This window comes from Schistocerca nitens, chromosome 5 (assembly GCF_023898315.1).
Source record: "Schistocerca nitens isolate TAMUIC-IGC-003100 chromosome 5, iqSchNite1.1, whole genome shotgun sequence".
Lineage (NCBI taxonomy): Eukaryota > Metazoa > Arthropoda > Insecta > Orthoptera > Acrididae > Schistocerca > Schistocerca nitens.
Genome location: NC_064618.1, coordinates 681,688,419 through 681,711,634, shown reverse-complemented (window position 1 = coordinate 681,711,634; position 23,216 = coordinate 681,688,419). Strand labels below are relative to the sequence as shown.

General features: G+C 44.7%; 1 pseudogene; it reads left to right on the top strand.

Annotated features, from left to right (window-relative positions):
- The first annotated feature begins 2,238 nt into the window (after positions 1-2,238).
- LOC126261108 (5S ribosomal RNA) lies at positions 2,239-2,356 on the top strand (annotated as a pseudogene).
- The last annotated feature ends 20,860 nt before the right edge of the window (positions 2,357-23,216 follow it).

Here is a 23,216-nt window from a genome sequence, read left to right as displayed (position 1 = left end):
CTGTTCACGAGCCTAGGTTTTTTGACATTGGCCTCTCAATATGTATATTCCTTATTGTCGTTTCTTGTTACCAATATTAGTTTATTTCCAACAATAAGCAGCTTTCACTCGGTTAATACTTGGCAGAAATTAAACCTCCATTTGGATCGGACTTCCTTAACTCTTGTGCAAAAAGGTGTGCAGTATTTAATCCATTTTCAATAAGCTGCCACTCGAATTCAAAAATCTTAGCAGTAATCCACGCGCTTTCAAATCGAAACTGAAGAGTTTCCTCATGGGTCACTCCTTCTATTCTGTCGAGGAGTTCCTTGAAAAATTAAGCTGATTCTCACTGTATTGCTGATAGCGTTTGCTTAAACTTATGGACTGATTTTCTTTCAGATTCATGAACATTTATTTTTATCTGTTATTACTTTTATGTTGTAAGTTCATGTACTGACACGTTCAATGACCTTGGAGATTTGCTCCTCAATATGGTCCTACGGAACTTGACATGTAAATAAAATAAAATAAATAATTCCGTGTCCATACCACTAGACCACGAGCTGCCTCATTACAGACAACTGCAAAATCCGCGGAAAATGTGAGGATCTTATTAATACTGTCTGACAGATCACTAAAATACAACACGAATCGCAAGGGTACGATCTATCTTCTCTGGATAACGCCTAAACTTATTCCCGCTTACGTTGAAGACTCTACATGCAAGATAACATCACAGTATCCGGTACAACACGTCCCTTTCTACAAATACTCGACCGTATCCTCCAAAAGAAGCAACTGGAACCATACTGCGTACCAGCGACGACAGAAAAAGTCAGTGCCGCCTTCGAAGGAGTCACAATGTCTGTGGCACGAGAGCCAACAGAACGGCTATTTTGTCCTCGCCCGGTAAATATTTCCGCAGCGCGCATATGGACAGCAGACGGCGGGAGCGCGCTATCAGATGGAGATTCCGCTTTAAACGGCGACCTCCGTAGATGGCGCGTCCCGCCGCGCCGCAGCACACGGACCCCCTCCGCAGCAGCGCACAGTGGCCGCGCCGCGCCGGGCTGATAGAGGCGGACTTTCTCACGGCCGCGGTCGGCGCGACCTCGTTCCACATCACGACCGCCGCGCCGGTCAACGTTTCGGGAGAACTTGCATGCGGCCGGCCGCCGCAAAAAGCGCTTTCCTTTATCGACTGCTAATTGCGTGCCATGCGGCGACGGCGGCGGCAGAGACAGACGTGCGTGCGGGAAGCAGGTCGGCGCCACGGCCACGCCCATCCGCTGCTGCCTTTCCGCGTCCTCTCCGCTTCCTGCACGAAAGTTTACAGCTACACTGAACTAACGATGGAACGGTAAACGACGACTCAAAGCTGCACAAGTTATAAAAGGTGGCCAAAAACGTAACTAGCAGATTGCTCACGATCTTCAACGAAAGGAGAAAAGGAACACTGAGTCATCGTAATGAATGACTTATACAAAGAAAAGCCATAACCTTCACGTGGCGGGGCGAATGGTATCGGGGAGTGCCAGCAGTTACACCGAAGACGTGTTGCAGTATGGGCATCGAAGAAGACAGACGGCCCACTCGCACCTGTTGCAGCGCGTGTGCTCATTGAAGGATCGAGGCAGTTTCAGAGCCGGAGATGCTGACACATAGTACGAGAACGTATTGTAGAGCAATGGAAACCTCTCAAGAACTGCAGAAGTGTCGGGATTTGAGCAGGATTTTAGCACGGTCAAGGTCTTCCGGATTCCAGAAACACTACGTTAGTGGCAGACAGCATAAACATGGTGCAGTCTGCTTTGAACAACAGTGTAGTTAAGTAAGCTCCACTTTCTTAATTAGTAGGTATTCAATATGTTGAGGTTTAGTTAATAAGTACTGTTTCTTGCCAATTCAAGAATTAGGTGGAAACTGTTATTTATTTCTTTGAAAACAGTAACCAAACAAAATTGTAGAGTAATATGTACTGTAGAAAATAAAAAGTTGCGAAGTGCCTTATTTTCCAAGTGGCAGACCTGTGTTTATACCAGTAAAAATTAAATAAATAAACTACCTGACACACACTCATACAGACAGGATGATTTTGAACAATACGGGGGACGTTCTCTGAGAGATTAAAGGACGAACAACGTCTGATGTTTTATATTTCCAATCAGTCCAGTTCCTATGCCGAGGTAATGTCTTCACGAGTCGTTTCTCTGAATAACCGCTGAAGATAATTTTCGGATAAAGCACTTACACATAGGCAACGGCCTTGCCGCAGTGGTTGCACCGGTTCCCGTGAGATCACCGAAGTTAAGCGCTGTCGGGCGTGGTCGGCACTTGGATGGGTGACCATTCAGGCCGCCATGCGCTGTTGCCATTTTTAGGGGTGCACTCAGCCTCTTGCTGCCAATTGAGGAGCTACTCGACCGATTAGTAGCGGCTTCGGTCAAGAATACCATCATAACGACCGGGAGAGCAGTGTGCTGACCCCATGCCCCTCCTATCCGCATCCTCCTCGGAGGATAACACGACGGTCGGATGGCCCCGATGGGCCACTTGTGGCCTGTAGACGGAGTGGAGTGGTACTTGCACATGACTCTTTGACCCTACTACCCGTCCTAATCACTTGAGTCTGCCACTCTGTAGATGATAGGTTAAAATTTCCACCTGGAAATTTACGCGGAATACTCTCCAACTTTCCCCTCGCCTGTACCACTACTACAGCTGGTGACACAGGCAGTCTATAAAAGCATCCGATGACCACGTTTGATCCATCTTTAACGTTTGTCTTCCCCCAAATTATTTCACATTCGAATCTCTCTATACATCATCGTACTTTTTACGGCTGTAAACACGCTTCCACCACCACTATTCAATTTATTTTTGCGATATAAATTACAGTCGGAATTTCGAATTTCATTGCTATTGACACCCGCTTTCTGCCAGCATTCTGTCTTTAGTACTATGTGAGCATTGTCAGCATTTACAAGCAAGATTAGTTCCGGGATCTTTCCACAGACACTCCTGCAGTTAACAAATTCTATGTTAATATTTTCTTTCTCCGATCCGCTACGACGAATGCTGCTCTGTCTCGATCCAGAAGGCATATTATCGGGTCTGTGGAGTGTTTTATGGGTCCTAAAAAACACATATGTGCAGACCACACCAAAACCGCTACCCTACTACCCGCTTTCTGCGTGTAGTGTACTCCTGACTTATCAGTGGAAACCGTAAAATTCTCCACTCGATTGTGGAGATCGAGAAATTTTCCGGCACCTTCGCAAAATTGTTTTCGTCCACTCGTTTGGAACTTATACTTTTCTCCAAACCAAAGGATCGCGATAGGTTCCGGCAACGATAATGCAAAAGGATAGCTCTGCTATCTCAACCCGATAGCTGTTTTCGACACCTCAGTGGTCTACTACACAAGGTCCTACTGGCATGCCTTTGCCTTCCAGTGTCCTCTGATATGACTTAACCAGCCACTTACAGAGAACCTACAGCTTAATGTGAACGCTGAGACGGCGCAGCTTGGCACTTTTCACAAAAAAAGTTCATTGCCACAGGTGGTAAGTGACAGAAAGCAGTTCTGAATGAGCTCAGGATTGAGCTCCGGGTCTTTGGCTATGCAGTCTGACGTTTCACACATCCACCCGATAATGCACGGGAGCCCTGTACTTTATTCTTGCCATATGTCGCTTCTATGTGTTAATGCGCAAAGTGCCGTGTTGTACCGCGGTTCGGAGCCCGTGACAGCCTGTAGTTACTGCTACAGCTGGCTGGATAAGTAAGTTCAAAAGTTAAGTGAATGGCAAGGCCTAATCAATGCCAGTACGCCAACACATAGTAAGGCACTGTAGTGGTGAGTTGAGGTCAGCGTTTCTTATTTAATTCATGAATTACGTCGTCAATTGTTCCATGTCGTTTTACATACAGGAGGAATAATACAATCAAGCTAAACGCGCAACTGCTTTGTACCTTTTCACGAACTCGTAACATACATACAATTTTTAAACTTGCTGAATAGTAACGCTTAGAGCTGAAGATTTTAGATGCTAGTTGAGTGACACATAGCACGCAGATTATTACTTTATTTCAATATCAAGTTTGAGCGTAATTTTCCCGTATTGTGATACAGGTGTGTAGTGACTCATGGGACAAGAACATACATACCTGTTGCAAATTGTGTTGTTTGTTTGGGTAAATGTCTAATGAAGCAATTGACAACGTAGTTCATCAACATACTTTACTAAAATATATAAATATGTATTTTAAAAATGAATGTATTTATGTATTTCTCTCTCTCTCTCTCTCTCTCTCTCTCTCTCTCTCTCTCTCTCTCTCTCTGTGTGTGTGTGTGTGTGTGTGTGTGTGTGTGTTTTCCACATCTCCACCTAAACCACTGGACCGATTTCAACCAAACTTGGTATACATATCCCTTACTATCAGGAAACAATCGCTGTTGGGCTCAGAATCACGTACCTCTCATAGTTAAGGAGAAATGACGTCATCAGTTATGAGATGCATCAAGCACTGACGTTAAATGTATTAATTCTGTTCGACTAACTGTACTCGCAATAAATTTCGCAGGCAGTATCCACATTATGCCGATTAATGCGTACACAAAGGTAAGTCATGGTGCTACATATAGGTCAAGAGGTATGAAGTCAAAAATACTGAAATGTGTGAAAAACTGCCACAATGCGCATGACTTTTGAATTCGTTACTTCTTTGCTACTAACTCTATTCGGAACATACTTCGCTGACAGTAACCATAAGTGCCACTGAATGTATGTACACAAATATATCATTACATGATTTACAGTTCCAGAGATATGACGTCGTAAACAGTGAGATACGTTAAAAAATGCCGCATCAGGCATGAAGCTTTAATTCATTTATTCTTTACTACTAAGACATTCCAATAGTCGAGTCAACTTAAGGAAATACCTGACACCTAGCAGCACCTTTGACAGTTTTCGGTAGGGGAAAACGACATCAGTCTACAGAGCTATGAAGAGGGGTTGCCATTAGAGACGGTTAGAAAATCGCGTTGTAGACTTTATTCTTGCCATATGTCGCTTCTATGTGTTAATGCGCAAAGTGCCGTGTTGTACCGCGGTTCGGAGCCCGTGACAGCCTGTAGTTACTGCTACAGCTGGCTGGATAAGTAAGTTCAAAAGCCCAGCGTACAAAAACTGTCTGAGGTAAAGATTCTTAATTTTGATACTATATCGCTCCCTACATTTTTACATAATGCATATCTCTTTGTACGACTATTAGACAGTTACAAAGCTGTTTCAACGAACACATGGAAATGATATTTTTTTCGATAAGTCACTACAAATAGAAGTCATTTTTTTCGTATCTAATAGAAAACTGGCATAATGAATACCCGGACAACGCCGGGTTTACCAGCTAGTAATTACTAAATACGCCTGAAGATGGATTAAAAGACACCGAAACTGGCTGCTTTAACAAAGACATTTCAATTTCGACAGACATGGTTCTTTAACAACACATTACACGAGGCAACTGTGTGTTCTCCTTTCGCGTCAACTCTCCCCACAACGTTTAATTGGCACCCGCATACGTTTTGGCAGCGTCACAGCATATCTGCAACCGACTGTTTAGACTGTTAATTAGCTCCATCTGCCACTTTCCGTACTATTAATTATAAGTCGTTGCTACATCGGCAAATCGAAAATAATTACCTTCCATCCTTATGAGTAAATGTCAAAACGACTTCCATTAGTCGGGAATGTCGGTGCTGCCATTTTACGGCCTAATTGGCACCCGTATACGTTTTAGCATTCTCGTAGTGCATTTCGAATTGAGTGTTTGGAATATTAAATAACTGCATAAGCTACTTCACGTGGGAAATGGAAAATAATTATCTTCTTACCCTACGAAAAAATACCAAAATAACTTATATTAGCCGGGAATATTGGTGTTGCTATGTTGCTATTGTAGGAGCTAAAGATATAATTTAGCGAGAATTTTCAGCACTTGGCCGCTTTTCATTGTCTACGTACGTACTTAATAAAGTACTATGTATGCTACTGTTACCTGGCGGAACTATGCCAAAGAAGCCACCGGAAAGATCGGGGTGCAGCACAAAGAGGCGATCCTTAACTACAAACTTCTACAGTGCCAGCGGCGAGAGTCGAACAGTAAACTTGCGACTGATTTTTTCCTGCTGGATTTAGCGAGCCTGGTCGACTGAGCTGGCTCCTGCACGCATTAGTGTCAGTAACGAGTGGCCACGGTAATCCGGTCGCGTTTCGCCGTTCATTTGTGTCCATCAGGAGGGATACATAGCGCAGCCGCGATTGAGCAAAGCCACTAATTTGTAAATCGGTCTGAAACATCGCAGCTCGCGAACTGGTTTCTCAGTTCGACATATCCAGCAGATGTATGATTTATTCATGAGCCTATTAGCAGGTTATACAATTCATGCTGTGCTGAACCACTTAGCTGGTGGTGCTTAGTCACTTGTCGAATGCGCGGACCAATAACGTAATAATTAAAGCGGTAGCGCTAAATCAGCCACTTGCAGTGCAGCTAACTGAAACGTCCTCGGTATAGCGTTTCATATTAATACCTGCTGCTCGTTAATGTATCTCTAAAATTTCTCATGTCCGCATTAATTGCCGATACTATTGATATATGGGGCTGTTCAATGTGGAAGCGTAACTCAACTTTTGGTTTCATTCTCCATTTCAGTTTATGGTCACAGCTAGGTTTTTCCAGCGAAGTAGTTTACAAGAGTGCAGTTAATTGCAAAATACGGAAAAAAATATCGTTAAGGAAATATAAGTAGATTACACTTACACCTAGAAATCAGTCGTCAATTCACGATATATCATATTTTATCTATATTCAAATTGCCTCGACTATAAAGTATATGTCTTTTATTACAGGAATTGCCACTCTAAATAAACTCCTAATTTTTCTGAAGACTCGAGACGTGACGTAGTGGTAAATGATCACTAGAAAGCAAAATAGCACACGGTCACTGCAAACCAGGATAGGAACCATTTAAAATGCTTCGTTCTGTTTTCTAGAAGAATTCACACCTAAAAATTTCTGAAGAGTTGTACAAATCCTAATATAATCCACACATGCTTACATACTTCAGAAGCCACTGTACGGCACATGGCAGAGAGTTGTTTCTCCCAATATTAGCGACTTACTGTTCTACTCCACACACCTACTGAGTGAGCGAGGTGGCGCAGTGGTTAGACACTGGACTCGCATTCGGGGGGACGACGGTTCAATCCCGCGTCCGGCCATCCTGATTTAGGCTTTCCGTGATTTCCCTAAATCGCTCCAGGCAAATGCCGGGATGGTTCCTTTCAAAGGGCACGGCCGACTTCCTTCCCCGTCCTTCCCTAATCCGATGAGACCGATGACCTCGATGTCTGGTCTCCTTCCCCAAAACCAACCTACTGAGTGCGGGAAGAAGACTTGGCTATTTGGCTCGGTACGCACCCTGAACTCTCTTATTAAACGTATCAGCATCCCGACTATTCCATGCCAGAAGACACGCACTTGTAATCGATGCACATCAGGTATCTTCCCGAGTGTGAGCTGGGAACATGTACTGGCTGGTCAGAAACAGTATGAAAAGCTTGTAAGAGTGCTGCAGAAGATGCTGCGCTAATAAATAACTGTTAAGAAACAAGATCGATACGATTCCGAGTTACTTAGCAAGACAGTTAGCCAATCAGATCACTGCGCGCGCAAATTCAAGCACTTTCACGCGCTAAAATGCGGTAATGCACATTTATCTATGCGTCTGTGAGCTACCACTTGTTCAAACGTTCATGGCCACTTAAAATGCATCTTTTTCCGAAGTGATAAATTTGGGCTAGAAGATCAAAAGCTACGTTTGTTCGGTTTGAGGAAATCAAATCAAGAACACATTTGGCGACACCGCCTCTGGCAGGCTGCTTGGTATTTGCGCACTCGACGAGCTAACTAACTTCAATGCTACCTAGCTCAGAAAAGCTTACACACTACTTAACCTAAATTATCCTAAGGACATACACACACACCCTTGCCCGAGGGAGGACTCGAACCTCCGCTGGGACAAGCCGCACAGTATCTTGTATTATAGTATGGTATTTCTTAGGCCTGTTTCATGCTGTTTGAGTGGTTTGTTTATGTTTTGTATGTGATGAGTATTTAACCTGTTACCTGATGAATGGATATGTGCAATACTGACCTTTATGAGGTTAGTTTAGGTAGCATTTGCGAAGCATTCCCACGCCAATTGCAGCCAACTCTTACCGTTGCAGGCAGCGCACGAGAACTATGTAAAAGGTATCTATAGACGGAACAAGGTGATGAAAAGGTGAGGCAGAAACCCGCATTCGGGAGAACAGCGTTTCAAATTCCCGTACGGCCATCCGAATTTACACTTTCCACTGTTTCCTTAAATTGCTTAAGTCAAATGACGGGATGGCTCCCTTGACGTGAATATGGACGATTTACTTCCGTACTCTTCGCCAAATCGAGTCTGTGTCATGTGAACGGAGGACAGAGGGAATTTGGTTGCAGTCCGCGTTTCTTGAAGACTGCGTCCACTGATAACAAAGAAGGAAGAGCTTTCTTGCTAAATTTTAGACCTCGGGTGCTGTGAAGTTTTAATGTACGCTATGAACATCATTTTTGATACTAAGTGCCAGCTAAACCGGGTTGTATAAATTTTCTTTGATTTACTGAAACGTTTTGGAGCACCGTTTTCCGGTATTACTGCCCATCATCTACGGCTAGTTAACAAGAGAGAGACCAGTTTTTAACGTCAGCTTTTACAATTATAACATCAGAATTGCCGAAAGATACTCACGAAATATGTAGTCAACGGGTGTTAGAATGCATCATCTGTGTAGTCTCTTAATATAAGTGAATGAGAAAATACCAATTGTGCAAGCAAGAAAACGATAAATTAAGCCCATAAAGAAGAGACAAAGCAAATGAAACCAGTGAGGCACCTAAATTCTTAAAATATAATGTGAACTTTGAGATAACAATACAGTTTTGGCAGCGAAGATTTTTATTTTCAAATCAATTTGGACACAGAAACCTCCGCAACCCAGACTGTATTTTTATCTCAAATCTTACGCTGGTCGCAGTATCAGTTGCAATGATGGAATGGAAGAAATTTTGTGTGAACTTTGTCGATAAATATCAAACCGTGGGATAGAAAAAAAAAAGAACGTATACAGAGATAAAGATAAGCACATATCGTAAGACAGTTCCATGACACGGCTCATTTTTTTATCTTAAGATATATATATATATATATATATATATATATATATATATATATATATATATATATATATATATATATGTTGTTGTGGTCTTCAGTCCTGAGACTGGTTTGATGCAGCTCTCCATGCTACTCTATCCTGTGCAAGCTTCTTCATCTCCCAGTACTTACTGCAACCTACATCCTTCTGAATCTGCTTAGTGTATTCATCTCTTGGTCTCCCTCTACGATTTTTACCCTCCACGCTGCACTCCAATGCTAAATTTGTGATCCCTTGATGCCTCAAAACATGTCCTACCAACCGGTCCCTTCTTTTTGTCAAGTTGGCCCACAAACTCCTCTTCTCCCCAATCCTATTCAATACCTCCTCATTAGTTATGTGATCTACCCATCTAATCTTCAGCATTCCTCTGTTGCACCATATTTCGAAAGCTTCTATTCTCTTCTTGTCCAAACTACACTCCTGGATATTGAAATAAGAACACCGTGAATTCATTGTCCCAGGAAGGGGAAACTTTATTGACACATTCCTGGGGTCAGATACATCACATGATCACACTGACAGAACCACAGGCACATAGACACAGGCAACAGAGCATGCACAATGTCGGCACTAGTACAGTGTATATCCACCTTTCGCAGCAATGCAGGCTGCTATTCTCCCATGGAGACGATCGTAGAGATGCTGGATGTAGTCCTGTGGAACGGCTTGCCATGCCATTTCCACCTGGCGCCTCAGTTGGACCAGCGTTCGTGCTGGACGTGCAGACCGCGTGAGACGACGCTTCATCCAGTCCCAAACATGCTCAATGGGGGACAGATCCGGAGATCTTGCTGGCCAGGGTAGTTGACTTACACCTTCTAGAGCACGTTGGGTGGCACGGGATACATGCGGACGTGCATTGTCCTGTTGGAACAGCAAGTTCCCTTGCCGGTCTAGGAATGGTAGAACGATGGGTTTGATGACGGTTTGGATGTACCGTGCACTATTCAGTGTCCCCTCGACGATCACCAGTGGTGTACGGCCAGTGTAGGAGATCGCTCCCCACACCATGATGCCGGGTGTTGGCCCTGTGTGCCTCGGTCGTATGCAGTCCTGATTGTGGCGCTCACCTGCACGGCGCCAAACACGCATACGACCATCATTGGCACCAAAGCAGAAGCGACTCTCATCGCTGAAGACGACACGTCTCCATTCGTCCCTCCATTCACGCCTGTCGCTACACCACTGGAGGCGGGCTGCACGATGTTGGGGCGTGAGCGGAAGACGGCCTAACGGTGTGCGGGACCGTAGCCCAGCTTCATGGAGACGGTTGCGAATGGTCCTCGCCGATACCCCAGGAGCAACAGTGTCCCTAATTTGCTGGGAAGTGGAGGTGCGGTCCCCTACGGCACTGCGTAGGATCCTACGGTCTTGGCGTGCATCCGTCCGTCGTTGCGGTCCAGTCCCAGGTCGACGGGCACGTGCACCTTCCGCCGACCACTGGCGACAACATCGATGTACTGTGGAGACCTCACGCCCCACGTGTTGAGCAATTCGGCGGTACGTCCACCCGGCCTCCCGCATGCCCACTATACGCCCTCGCTCAAAGTCCGTCAACTGCACATACGGTTCACGTCCACGCTGTCGCGGCATGCTACCAGTGTTAAAGACTGCGATGGAGCTCCGTATGCCACGGCAAACTGGCTGACACTGACGGCGGCGGTGCACAAATGCTGCGCAGCTAGCGCCATTCGACGGCCAACACCGCGGTTCCTGGTGTGTCCGCTGTGCCGTGCGTGTGATCATTGCTTGTACAGCCCTCTCGCAGTGTCCGGAGCAAGTATGGTGGGTCTGACACACCGGTGTCAATGTGTTCTGTTTTCCATTTCCAGGAGTGTATTTATCGTCCATGTTTCACTTCCATACATGGCAACACTCCATACAAATACTTTCAGAAACGACTTCCTGACACTTAAATCTATACTCGATGTTAACAAATTTCTCTTCTTCAGAAACGCTTTCCTTTCCATTGCCAGTCTACATTTTATATCCTCTCTACTTCGACCATCATCAGTTATTTTACTGCCTAAATAGCAAAACTCCTTTACTACTTTAAGTGTCTCATTTCCTAATCTAATTCCCTCAGCATCACCCGATTTAATTTGACTACATTCCATTATCCTCGTTTTGCTTTTGTTGATGTTCATCTTATATCCTCCTTTCAAGACACTGTCCATTCCGTTCAACTGCTCTTCCAAGTTCTTTGCTGTCTCTGACAGAATTACAATGTCATCGGCGAACCTCAAAGTTTTTATTTCTTCTCCATGAATTTTAATACCTACTCCGAATTTTTCTTTTGTTTCCTTTACTGCTTGCTCAATATACAGATTGAATAACATCGGGGAGAGGCTACAATCCTGTCTCACTCCTTTCCCAACCACTGCTTCCCTTTCATGCCCCTCGACTCTTATAACTGCCATCTGGTTTCTGTACAAATTGTAAATAGCCTTTCGCTCCTTGTATTTTACCCCTGCCACCTTCAGAATTTGAAAGAGAGTATTCCAGTTAACGTTGTCAAAAGCTTTCTCTAAGTCTACAAATGCTAGAAACGTAGGTTTGCCTTTTCTTAATCTTTCTTCTAAGATAAGTCGTAAGGTTAGTATTGCCTCACGTATTCCAACATTTCTACGGAATCCAAACTGATCTTCCCCGAGGTCCGCTTCTATCAGTTTTTCCATTCGTCTGTAAAGAAATCGCGTTAGTATTTTGCAGCTGTGACTTATTAAACTGATAGTTTGGTAATTTTCACATCTGTCAATACCTGCTTTCTTTGGGATTGGAATTATTATATTCTTCTTGAAGTCTGAGGGTATTTCGCCTGTCTCATACATCTTGCTCACCAGATGGTAGAGTTTTGTCATGACTGGCTCTCCCAAGGCCATCAGTAGTTCTAATGGAATGTTGTCTACTCCTGGGGCCTTGTTTCGACTCAGGTCTTTCAGTGCTCTGTCAAACTCTTCACGCAGTATCTTATCTCCCATTTCGTCTTCATCTACATCCTCTTCCATTTCCATAATATTGTCCTCAAGTACATCGCCCTTGTATAAACTCTCTATATACTCCTTCCACCTTTCTGCCTTCCCTTCTTTGCTTAGAAGTGTGTTTCCATCTGAGCTCTTGATATTCATACAAGTGGTTCCCTTCTCTCCAACGGTCTCTTTAATTTTCCTGTAGGCAGTATCTATCTTACCCCTCGTGATACAAGCCTCTACATCCTTACATTTGTCTTCTAGCCATCCCTGCTTAGCCATTTTGCACTTCCTGTCGATCTCATTTTTGAGACGTTTGTATTCCTTTTTGCCTGCTTCATTTACTGCATTTTTATATTTTCTCCTTTCAACAATTAATTTCAATATTTCTTCTGTTACCCAAGGATTTCTAGTAGCCCTCGTCTTTTTACCTACTTCATCGTCTGCTACCTTCACTACTTCATCCCTCACAGCTACCCATTCTTCTTCTACTGTATTTATTTCCCCCATTCCTGTCAATTGTTCCCTTATGCTCTCCCTGAAACTCTCTACAACCTCTGGTTTAGTCAGTTTATCCAGGTCCCATCTCCTTAAATTAGCACCTTTTTGTAGTTTCTTCAGTTTTAATCTACAGTTCATAACCAACAGATTGTGGTCAGAGCCCACATCTGCCCCTGGAAATGTCTTACAATTTAAGACCTGGTTCCTAAATCTCTGTCTTACTATTATATAATCTATCTGATACCTTTAATATCTCCAGGATTCTTCCATGTATACAACCTTCTTTTATGATTCTTGAACCAAGTGTTAGCTATGATTAAGTTATGCTCTGTGCAAAATTCTACCAGACGGCTTCCTCTTTCATTTCTTCCCTCCAATCCATATTCACCTATTATGTTTCCTTCTCTCCCTTTTCCTACTGACGAATTCCAGTCACCCATGACTATTAAATTTTCGTCTCCCTTCACAACCTGAATAATTTCTTTTATCTCATCATACATTTCATCTATTTCTTCATCATCTGCAGAGCTAGTTGGCATATAAACTTGTACTACTGTAGTAGGTGTGGGCTTCGTATCTATCTTGGCCACAATAATGCGTTCACTATGCTGTTTGTAGTAGCTTACCCGCACTCCTATTTTTTTATTCATTATTAAACCTACTCCTGCATTACCCCTATTTGATTTTGTATTTATAAATCTGTAATCACCTGACCAAAAGTCTTGTTCCTCCTGCCACCGAACTTCACTAATTCCCACTATATCTAACTTTAACCTATCCATTTCCCTTTTTAAATTTTCTAACCTAGCTGCCCGATTAAGGGATCTGACATTCCACGCTCCGATCCGTAGAACGCCAGTTTTCTTTCTCCTGATAACGACGTCCTCTTGAGTAGTCCCCGCCCGGAGATCCGAATGGGGGACTATTTTACCTCTGGAATATTTTACCCAAGAGGACGTCATCATCATTTAATCATACAGTAAAGCTGCATGCCCTCGGGAAAAATTACGGCTGTAGTTTCCTCTTGCTTTCAGCCGTTCGCAGTACCAACACAGCAAGGCCGTTTTGGTTAATGTTACAAGGCCAGATCAGTCAATCATCCAGACTGTTGCCCCTGCAACTACTGAAAAGGCTGCTGCCCCTCTTCACGAACCACACGTTTGTCTGGCCTCTCAACAGATACCAGTCCGTTGTGGTTGCACCTACGGTAGGGCCATCTGTATCGCTGAGGCACGCAAGCCTCCCCACCAACGGCAAGGTCCATGGTTTTATATATATATATATATATATATATATATATATATATATATATATATATATATATATATATATATATATATAAGGGAAAAATACTGCACATACAGGAAAATTTCAATGGTAAAAGACAAGCAAGTATAATGCCACAAATAAAATACAGGCGTTAAACTATATATTAATATCTAACTGCTTAATCCACTCTGTCGCAGCTGGGGAGAATTTGAGGACGTCCATTGTGCCACTCTATTGGTATCGCTCTTGGTTCTCCTGAGCGATATGTAAAATCTCTGTTGATCCATCATGGACAGGGGACATCGGCTGGTTAAGTATTTGTCAATATCAATGAAATTCTACGACGGCCGTGTAACTAAGATGTTATTTTATTTTGTTTTAAAGGCTACCAGTTTCGGCATTTCGCTATGGCATCTTCAGGCCCCATATATGTCACTCCAAATAACCCATGCTGTCAAGTCTTCGACTGAAGAACTAATGAAACGACTGAATAAACGACATCCAGGGATTTACGTCACCATATGACACTATCGGTTATTTGGAGAGGTGCATTTAGGGCCTTTAGAAGGCATAGTGAAATGCCGAAACCGACAGCCTTTAAAATAAAATAAAATAGCATCCTAGGTACACGGCTGTTGGAGAACTCCATTGATATTGACGATACGTAAAATTGTCTATCGGTCCGCTCCTGTGATTTCCCTAAATCTCTCCAGGCAAATGCCGGGATGGTTCCTTTCAAAGGGCACGGCCGACTTCCTTCCCCATCCTTCCCTAATCCGATGAGACCGATGACCTCGCTGTCTGGTCTCCTTCCCCAAAAACCAACCAACCAACCGGTCCGCTCCACAGTCAATGGACGGAAGGTGTGCATTTCCACCAAAGCCAGTACGTATACTGTTAGCAGTTTTCCAGACGTTACGCGGCAAGTCAAAGCCACCGAGTTTATTAGCTATGTTAGTGCGATGTTAATAGGTGTTGGCACTACGTGCTCCAAGCATCTGCCCTCTCGCGTTGGTCGTTAAAACTGGTGACATGTAGATCATTAGCTGATTGTAGAGTGGCGGGACTTGAGTCTTGTTGAGGCCAATAGTGTGTAGGAAACATTTAGGTAAGGTTAATTTACAACTGTGTCTTAATACCAGAAGATCATTTATCTCTTATGCACAACTCCTTGTACGTTGATAAAGGCAACAACCAGCCACACAGTGATCGGATTGGGCACCGTACAGCTGGCGTGTAGCACAATAAATACCGTGCTACCAACCATTCAGGTGTTCAAATGGTTCAAATGGCACTGAGCACTACGGGACTTAAATAGTGAGGTCATCAGTCCCCTAGAACTTAGAACTACTTAAATCTAACTAACCTAAGGACATCACAGACATCCATGCCCGAGGCAGAATTCGAACCTGCGACCGTAGCAGTCGCGCGGTTCCACACTGCAGCGCCTAGAACCGCTCAGTCTCTGCGGCCGGCCCATTCAGGTGTCACCGATGCGTTATGTAAGCACAAACACCCGTCGGACACCATGCGAAAAGTAATAATGTAGGTAGCTGACAGAGATGGCAAGTCCTGTTTCGAGGAAGCCGCTATCTTACAACTTGATGGCACTACTTTTGTTGCTAAGGTTGTCGAGAGTTGTGTCTAGAAAAGCTGAAACACCACAAGAAGCCTTACGGCTGAAGGGGTCAGGCAAGGGTGAAAGGCGTGACGGCGTCCCACGGCCGGTGTCTAAAGGACCAGCTCACGCGGCGCACACGACTTGTATCGGCCCCGAATTTCGCGACGGCCGAGAAGCGAAAAAAGAAGCGGCCAGGCCGTGATTAATCGGGGCGGCTCACGAGCGCGCCTTGTAGCCTAACGACGTCTCGGGGACGGTTAATTTATATGGTGGCGGAGGACGGAACGGGGTGTGGAGGGCGACGCGGAAGGAGATGAGAAACACGGGAAGGGCGGGCCGCGACAGCACCGGCGGCTCGCATGCGCCTGCGGTCCCTGCCCCGCTAGGACGGCTGCAATCAACGTCGGTCTCCACGCAGCTATTCTCGCTGTTGCGCTTCGCGGAACGTTATTGTGGGGACAAGCCGAATTCCAACCACAAAATCTAGGAGGTTTTTGAGGGATACTTTCTATTTCGCTATAAGCCACTCGTGGTTTCCAGTGTGTCCCGCTACGGAGCAATTATACAGGGTGTTACAAAAAGGTACGGCCAAACTTTCAGGAAACATTCCTCACACACAAAGAAAGAAAACATGTTATGTGGACATGTGTCCGGAAACGCTTACTGCCCATGTTAGAGCTCATTTTATTACTTCTCTTCAAATCACATTAATCGTGGAATGGAAACACACAGCAACAGAACGTACCAGCGTGACTCCAAACACTTTGTTACATGAAATGTTCAAAATGTCCTCCGTTAGCGAGGATACATGCATCCACTCTCCGTCGCATGAAATCCCTGATGCGCTGATGCAGCCCTGGAGAATGGCGTATTGTATCACAGCCGTCCACAATACGAGCACGAAGAGTCTCTACATTTGGTACCGGGGTTGCGTACACAACAGCTTTCAAATGCCCCCATAAATGAAAGTCAAGAGGGTTGAGGTCAGGAGAGCGTGGAGGCCATGGAATTGGTCCGCCTCTACCAATCCATCGGTCACCGAATCTGTTGTTCAGAAGCGTACGAACACATCGGCTCAAATGTGCAGAAGCCCCATCGTGAATGAACCACATGTAGTGTCGTACTTGTAAAGGCACATGTTCTAGCAGCACAGGTATGAAATCATGGCGGTGAATCGAGGAAGTACAGTACATACTGACGAAACTAAAATGAGCTCTAACATGGAAATTAAGCGTTTCCGGACACATGTCCACATAACATATTTTCTTTCTTTGTGTGTGAGGAATGTTTCCTGAAAGTTTGGCCGTACCTTTTTGTAACACCCTGTATACAGGGTGAGTCACTAACTATTGCCACCTAGAATAACTGCGAAAGTATGATGGTAGCTGAAAAGTTTGTGGACAAATGTTGCATGGGACAACTGGAGCCATAATATGACTTTGGTTTTTTTGTTGCTAGGTGGGGTCGCATCAGAGATATGAAGGTCAACTTTGCTTTTTCAAATGGAATGCTGTAGTTTGGTAATTATTTTCTGGTAGCGGCTGTCGAGACGAATCCAATGATGTGCAACAGTAAGGTCTTTGAAGGTCAACGAATGTCAAATAGGTGGCATGAACGTCAATTTACAGGAGGTGTGATGACCGTTGGTATCAATGCAGTGCTGCAGTCTTCTTATAATGGACAGCGCGGTACTTATCGAAGCACATGCTCTGACAAACTCGTCTACTACTTTAATTGTCTAGTTTCCTGATCTAATTCCCATAGCATCGCCTGATTTAATTCATCTACATTTCATTGTCCTTGTTTTGCTTTTGTTGGTGTTAATCTTATATCCTCAAGACACTGTCCGTTCCGTTCAAGTGGTCTTCCAAGCTCTTTGCTGTCTCTGACAGAATTACAATGTAATCGGCAAACCTGAAATTTTTAATTCCTACTCCATATTTTTCTTTGAATTCCTTTACTGCTCCTTCAATGTACAGATCGAATAACACGAATAAAGTAGAAGAGGCAAATGTCAGACATGTTGAGCATAATGGGTACTTTGGAGTGTATCCTCTGTTTCCATGCGGCGGACATATCGTGCTAGTCACGGAAAGTGGCGTCTCACCCCGGTCCTCGGGTTCGATCAGTTACTATGACTGCAGATCAAAGAACCTGAGTGCAGTGTTTATGGAATGTGCTTACCTCCTATACGATAAAATGGCTGGTCGTTATTTTACGGCATCGTAATGGAACAGGAAAGGGTGAACAAAGTTTTGCTGCCTTAGAAACACTGACGTTATATTCGGGAGGACATGGACTCTGATCAGCACCCCACCATTCCTGGATTAGGTTTTCCTTGGTTTCCCTAAATTAATTCACGCAAATGGAGGGATTGATCCTAGTATAAAAGGCACGGCTGCCTACATGAAACATCATTGTCAAACTAGAACTGTCCATCAGGAAGTTAAGTGACGAAAGTAACCAATACGATATATGAAAATGGATGTCTGATTTGTATGGGGGATGGAACTGATAGTTGCAGTGTAGATATTTAAAGGTGTGTAAGATTTCAGTGAGGTATGAAGGGTGTGGGCTGAAAGCTTCATTTGGATTAATACAGGCGGTGTAGCTTGTAGCTGGCAGGACGCGTGATCTCATGATTCTATGATCACTGTGAAGCAAGCGGTTATAACTGCCCTGAGAAGAGATGTGGAGTGTTTAGAGACTGAAGAATGTTAGGATTTGTTGACAGGCACGGCAGCTGGCCAGGGTTCGCAAGGACGGTAGATATTTTCGAAAAGTGGAAGTCCACTGTAACATTTGGGATGAGACAGAAGAGGTTCATGTGTGTATGGATGATGGTCGTAGGATGCAACCCCCTTTTCAGCAAAGCAAATAAACCTAGAGTGAGTCTCAGGTAGTCTGTATTCAAAAGGAATGAACGAACACAGCCTCATCCTCTCTTCTAAACTATCGTTGTAAAGACCTCACCTTCTCCAGGGTCACGTGTACATTTACCGCTGCGTATAAGCATGGTCACTTTACGTAGACGAAAATAAAAACAGTTCTTGCTTACGTACTGAGAGACTAGTATCACTTGCCAAATTGCTTCGAATAAATATCAAATTTTTGACAAATGTGAGAGAAAGCTATGACTACACTCTACGGTTGCAGTTTCATTTTCGAATAGACTAATGCAGAGATAAATAATAAATACTTAGTAGCACAATCAATACGTAATAGTTATGGAGGAGGCGGCGGTGATGATGATAGTGGTAGTTGTGGTGGTCGTCGTGGTAGTATTAGTGGTATAAGAGACGATCAAAAAGTTTCCGTTTGACGCCGTTGCTGCAGCGTATATGCCACCCTGCGCGACTTAGATGCGGACATGCAGACACCGACATGTAAGCAACGGGATAGGCAAGGGGTTAGTGTGACCTTCTGAACGGAAACTTTTTATCCCTCCTTATACTAACAAGATGATAATGACAGTAGTTTTACTTCAGTAGGATATATAAACACAGAAATACATGAAGAACAAAAGTCATTAAAGTTTTAACAAAATATTGGCCGTTTCAACTTCCATAGTACAGAAGCAACACATGGACCCCTTCGAAGATTCGAGAGCGCAGTTCACTAAAATGTGATATCATCCATTGTTAATGGAATTTACAAGGAAATTAAGAACTACACTGCTGACCATTAAAATTGCTACAACAAGAAGAAATGCAAATGATAAACGGGTATTCATTGGACAAATATATTATACTAGAACTTACATGTTATTACATTTTCATGCAATTTGGGTGCATAGATCCTGAGAAATCAGTACCGAGAACAACCACCTCTGGCCGTAATAACGGCCTTGATACGCCTGGGCATTGAGTCAAACACAGCTTGGATGGCGTGTACAGGTACAGCTGCCCATGCAGCTTCAACACGATACCACAGTTCATCAAGAGTAGTGACTGGCGTATTGTGACGAGCCAGTTGCTCGGCCACCATTGACCAGACGTTTTCAATTGGTGAGAGATTTGGAGAATGTGCTGGCCAGGGCAGCAGTCGTACATTTTCTGTATCCAGAAAGGCCCGTACAGGACCTGCAACATTCGGTCGTGCATTATCCTGCTGAAATGTATGGTTTCGCAGGGATCGAATGAAGGGTAGAGCCACGGATCGTAACTCATCTGAAATGTAACGTCCAGTGTTCAAAGTGCCGTCAATGTGAACAAGAGGTGACCGAGACGTGTAACCAATGGCACCCCATACCATTACGTCGGGTGATACGCCAGTATGGCGATGACGAATACACGCTTCCAATGTGCGTTCACCGCGTTGTCGCCAAACACGGATGCGACCACGATGATGCTGTAAACAGAGCCTGGATTCATCGGAAAAAATGACATTTTGCCATTCGTGCACCCTGGTTCGTCGTTGAGTACACCATCGCAGGCGCTCTGTCTGTGATGCAGCGTCAGGGGTAACCGCAGCCATGGTCTCCTAGCTGATAGTCCATGCTGCTGCAAACGTCGTCGAACTGTTCCTGCAGATGGTTGTTGTCTTGCAAACGTCCCCATCTGTTGACTCAGGGATCGAGACGTGGCTGCACGATCCGTTACAGGCACGCGGATAAGATGCCTGTCATCTCGACTGCTAGTGATACGAGGCCGTTGGGATCCAGCACGGCGTTCTGTATTACCCTCCTGAACCCACCGATTCCATATTCTGCTAACAGTCATTGGATCTCAACCAACGCGAGCAGCAATGCCGCGATACGATAAACCGCAATCGCGATAGGCTACAATCCGACCTTTATTAAAGCCGGAAACGTGATGGTAACCATTTCTCCTCCTTACACGAGGCATCACAACAACGTTTCACCAGGCAACGCCGGTCAACTGCTGTTTGTGTATGAGAAATCGGTTGGAAAGTTTCCTCATGTCAGCACGTAGTAGGTGTCGCCACCGGCGCCAACCTTGTGTGAATGCTCTGAAAAGCTAATCATTTGCATATCACTGCATCTTTTTCCTGTCGGTTAAATTTCGCGTCTGTAGTACGTCATCTTCGTGGTGTAGCAATTTTAATGGCCAGTAGTGTAAAATACACACAGAGGATCAAACACATACAGAATAATTTCTAATGCACGTTACCACAAAAAGCGTTCTAATGACATTCTAGGGCGTATGCGACAAGTTAACAAACCTTTATCGATCTACCGGCAGAAGAGCAACGAAACGAATAAGTATTCTTCCCGACTCTTCAACGAAGAAGAAGAAAGTCTCTGGATCGAGCTGAGTAATGCTGTAGGAATACCTCGGTAGCGACGTAAATTAGTAATGGTTTAAACAGAAGAAAAATTCTGCAAGGGCTTCCGGCAGTATCCTGTACTGTCTGGCGCTCTTTCGCCGCTAAACAATGCCGGCAGAGTACGTCCATTGTGACGGCGATGCGCCGCGACGAACATAACTTGGCCAACTTTTTCTGTGGCGGAAACTCGAGGGCCGCCGCCGGCGTATCTGAATGGGCGACCATTCCTTCCTATAACTCATCAGCGGCCGCTTTTTGTTTATTACAGATTCGCCCGCGCTGCAGTTCGGCGGAAGTCTCCTTTTCCCTTTTTGTTGCCAGTCCAGGAGATCCTTATCTAAGCCGTGGACTGCCAGTCCCTTTCCAGTTGGAAGTCCATCAGTCTTCTATACTGACAAGTTTGATTCACGGGCGCCGCAGTCGTTATTATGTTCCTCTCAATATTTCCTGTTATATCGCGATAAGCTGCAGGGACACACACACACACACACACACACACACACACACACACACACATTTTCCACGCTGCTATGCTGTTTGTATTTCGATCGTTCACGTACAACACACACTATGAGGTGTCAGTACGAAGAGCAAGTACGACAAACTGACGTTATCGAGACTTCTACGTACGATACGTTAGAGATAGGTTAATGCCATACATCAGAAAATCAACTAACAGTGGGGGACTAGGTTTAAAGGAAGCCCGACCTGTAGTCAACCGTTACGTACCTAGCAGTACTCACGTAGCTTCTAGTGACTGATGACATGAACCTAACTGCAGGAAAGACTGAAACTTCCTGGAAGATTAAAACTGTGTGCTGCGCCGACGCTCGAACTTGGGACCTTTGTCTTCTGCGGGCAAGTGCTCCACCGGCTGAGTTCCGCAAACACGACTGATGACCGTCCTCGCAGCTTTACTTCCGCCAGTATCTCGTCTCCTGTCTTTAAAACTTTACAGAAGCTCTCCTGAGAAACTTGCAAGACTAGCACTCTTGGAAGAAAGGATACTGCGGAGACATGGCTTAGCCACAGCCCGGGGGATGTTCCCCGAATGAAACTTTCACTCTGCAGCGGAATATGCTCTGATATGAGACTTCCTAGCAAATGTTATGGAAACATCCCCCAGGCTGTGGCTGAGCCATGTCTCCGCCATATTCTTTCTTCCAGGACTGCTGATTTTGTAAGTTTCACAGGAGAGCTTCTGTAAAGTTTGGAAGGTAGGACACGAGGTAATGGCGGAAATAAAGCAGTGAGGACGGGTCATCGGTCGTGCTTGGATAGTTCAGTCGGTAGAGCACTTGCCAGAGAAAGGCAAAGGTTCGAGTCCGAGTCTCGGTCTTGCACACAGTTTTAATTTGCCAGGAAGTTTCATCTCAGCGCACCCTCCGCTGAAAAGTGAAAATTTCATTCTGGAGGAAAGACTGATGACAGGCTGACATTCACTGGAAGAATCTTACGGAAATTTAATTTATCCAAGAAGAATCGGCTTACCAAAGACCTGTGAGACCTGTTCTTGAGAAATGTACATTAGTCTGGGACAATTATCAACTTGGATTAGTATAAGAGATAGACAAAACCGAAATAAGAGTAACGAGTTTCGTTACAAGATAGTTTAATCGGCGGGCGAGCATTACGGGTATGAAACTTGGTAGGTAGGAGACGAGGTACTGGCAGAATTGAAACTATGAGGACGGGTCGTGAGTCGTCCTTGAGTAGCTCAGTCTCCGACCAGCTTCTCTCGATCCACCGATCAATGTGGCACCTATTTCTCCATTATTGTACCACGTCGCTAGTTGTTTTATAGAACTCAGCTACGTTCGAGCAGATCTCCCATTCACCCGTCCTCCCCGTTTATCGTTTGTTTATGCTGTCCAACCCTTGCGACCCCATGGTGCTACGACACACTGACATTAACTGGCGAACGGTTTGGGGGTGCTTGCATGTACCCTTTTTACCATCGTCTGTGTCTGCGCTCTGGTATGTTTTAGTCTATGGCAAATTCCCGGCTAATAGTCGACTTTATCGCATACGACTGGCCACCTCCCCACTCTGCCCTGACTGTCAGCTCGAAGACACCGACGAGCACCGTCTTACGTGCCCTCTCAAGCGAAACGTATGGCTCCTCATCCAACGAACCGTGGGCTTTTACCTCCGTGCCCCGCCAACGACGGTAACCTCACATTTCTCGTTGTTGCCCCAGACATTTCATTACCCTCTTGCTAAGCACCATACACTCATCTGGTTTCAAGGACAGGCTTTAGAATA